The sequence below is a fragment of the Cebus imitator genome, unplaced genomic scaffold, assembly GCF_001604975.1.
Source record: "Cebus imitator isolate Cc_AM_T3 unplaced genomic scaffold, Cebus_imitator-1.0 Scaffold207, whole genome shotgun sequence".
NCBI lineage: Eukaryota > Metazoa > Chordata > Mammalia > Primates > Cebidae > Cebus > Cebus imitator.
In genome coordinates, this window is record NW_016107522.1 from 3,173,702 (window position 1) to 3,177,053 (window position 3,352).

The following is a 3,352-nucleotide window of genomic DNA, read 5'->3' on the forward strand; positions in this document are numbered from 1 at the left end:
ATTTATTCAGAATGTCAATTTTCATGAAAATGTATCCAGAAAGGCTAATACATTTATATGATTCTGCAACAGAAAGATGGAAGCTAGTCTCTCTGAGTACCTTATAGATGCTGCTTTGCTCTTTTATGGCATTGGATGTTGCTATTGAGAAGCCTGATGCAAACCTGCTTTTCAATCTGTTGTAAAGCAGTTGATTTTTCTGGCTGGACACTCAGTGTTCTTTCTTAATGCATAGTAATTTTATTAGGATGTGTCTTGATGTTCTTAGCAACGTTCTTCCAGAAGATAGTGTATCTTTCCAATACCAATATTTTAGCTTTCATGATTGTATTATTGATTTTGTTACTTTAATGGCCTTATTGAGATGCAATTTCCATACAAGTTCACCAGTATAAAGTGGGCAATTCAATGGCTTTTTTAAAAAAACATATAAAGTATTGTAACTGTTATGAAGATCTGATTTTAGAAAATGCTACCATCTCAACAAGAAATCTGGTTCCCTTTGGAAGTCACTCCCTGTTTCCTCCCTCACATACACACCCACTTAAACAACCACTGATCTATTTTTTGTCTCTATAGATTTGCTGTTGTGGACATTTCTTATCAATAGGATCTGTAATATGTGGCCTTTTGTGACTGGGTTCTTATATTTAGCATAATGTTTTCAATGCTCATCCATATGTAGCATGTATTACTACTTCATCCCTTTTCACTGTGGCATAATATTCCATTATATAGACATACCATATTTTGTTTTTCATTACATTCATCAATTGATGAGAATTTGGGTTGTTTCCACTTTTGATTATTATGAACATTCATGTACAAGTATTTCAGGGTGTTTGTTTTCACTTATCTTGCTATCATAGGGTAGGTATATTGTTAACATTTTGAAAAACTGAAAACCTCATTTCAGAAGTGGCAGAACCATAGTACATTTCTATTGGCAATGATGGCTCTAATTTCTCTACATTCTTGCAAACATTTGTTATTGTCTGTCTTTATTATAATAATCCTAGTAAAAGTGAAGTGGTATCTCACTGCAGTTTTGATTTGTATTTCCTTTTTAACTAACAATGTTGAGTATTTTTTTATGTACTTATTTGTGATTCATATATAGTTTTAGATGAATATTCGTATCCTTTAATTATTTTTAAAAATCCTTTTGCTTATTTTTGAATTGGGTTGTTTAATGTTTTTAGTACCTCATTGAAGTTTTGATTTTTATTTCCTTATTGACTAGTAATGTTAAGTATTTTTTCATGTGCTTATTTGAGATTCATATATAATTTTTGGAGAAATACCTATTCATACCATTTACCTATTTGTAAAGATCCCTTTGCTTATTTCCTTTGTTTATCTTTTTAGTATTAAATTGTATCTAACACACTTTTCTTATTGTGTTAGATACAATTTCCTTAATAGATACATTATTTGCAGTTTCCTCAAGTCTTTGCCTTGACTTTTACTTTGATAAAGATGTTTTATCAAATAGAAAAATGCTTAGTTTTGATGAAGTCTAATCTCCTCTTTTGATGTTATATTTAAGAAATATTTGACTAATTAAATTGCAAACATATACTCCTATACCTTCTTCTAATAGTCTTATAGCTTTTGCTCTTTCACTTAGGTCTGTTATTCATTTTTAGCTCATTTTTGTGTGTTTGGTGTGAGGTAGGCATTGAACTTCATTTTTTTTCATGTATATTATCCAGTTGTCCTAGTATTAAAGGCTAAAAGCTACTTTTTCATTTTTAATTATCTTGACTCCTTTGTTGGAAAATCAATTGACTATAAAGGTTCGGGCTTATAATGAGTCTCAATTCTATTCCATTTATTTCTATGTCTATCCTTATGCTAGTACCACACTATTATAATTTCTGAAGCTTTGTAGTAAGTTTTAAAATTTGGAAGTTCACTGATTTTCATCTTTTATTGTCAAGATATTTTTAATGTTTTGAATCCCCTGTATCCAGCTCAATTTTAGGATCTGTTTGTCAATTTTGAATTAAAAAAAAAAGCCAGTTGGGTTTCCAGTAGGGATTGTGTTGCATCTGTTGATCAATTCATACAGAATTGTCATATTAATAATATTTAAATATTTAATCCATAGTAATGTTTTTCCAGTTATTTAGATCTTCTTTAATTTCTTTAAATAATATTATCCACTTTTCATTGTATAGGCTATGGGCTTATTAAGTTTATTACTGTTTATTTTTGTATTATATTATGAATGTAATTATTTTCTTAATTTTATTTTTGACTGTTCATTGCTAATGTATGTAAATGCAATTGATTTTTATGTATTGATCTTGTGTCCTACAATCTTGTTAAACTCAAATACTAGAACTAGTAGAATTATCTGTATGCAAGATTGTGTAATCTAAGATAAGAGTTAGTTTTATTTCTTCTTTTCTGGCCTGCATTTCTTTTATTTATTTTGCCTAATTGTCCTATTTCTACCTGCAATATGACATTGTGTAGAAGTGAGGAAAGTGAGTATCCTTATCTTGCTCTGATCATATTGAATATTTCACCATTAAGTATGAGGTGAGCTGTGGGTTTTCTGTAGATGCTCTTTATCTGGTTGAAGAGGTTCCCCTCTGTTTTTAGTTTGTTGGCTGTTTCTATCATGAAAGCATGTTAAATTGTTTTTCAAGCTGCACTTCTAAATCTACTGAAAGGATTGTGTGCATTTTGCCCCTTATTCTATTCATACGGTGTTTTGTATTAATTTATTTTAGGATATTAAAGCAACTTTTTTCCAGGACTAAATTTATTGAATTTATTTTTATATTCATTTTCTATTATTTTAATGTCCTTTCTAGATATTTAAATTATGGTTATGTTAGATTTTCTTTGCCTGTTCTCTTATATTTTCACTCCACTGCTTTTTACACATTTCTTTCTGCTTCATTTGTTTGGTTTGTATACTTATATCTTCTATATCCCATACTCTGTTTCTTTCTGCATCTCTTCTTTCACTGTATTCTTAGAACTTATTCCCATATATTTTTTTCTGATTTCTACATGTTCCTCATCCCCTCCTCTTGCCTAGAAATCACTAATATCCTCCTGCCTACCTGTTTTCCTTCATAGCTGTATATACTTCATTTATAATTTGTGATGGAATATTAGGTTACAAATTTCAAGTGTTCTGTAGAAATAATTTTCTTGTAAGATTTTTTAAGAATCTGCAATGAATTTGTGCTGCTCTTTCCCACATTACTTATTCTTATATTTTTATATATTTCAATTGTGATTTTAAATATTTATTTTGATTGCATATATTCCTTTTGTGTAAGTTGGATTTTTCCATATCAACTGTTAGAAGAAAGTTTCTTAGAAGTGA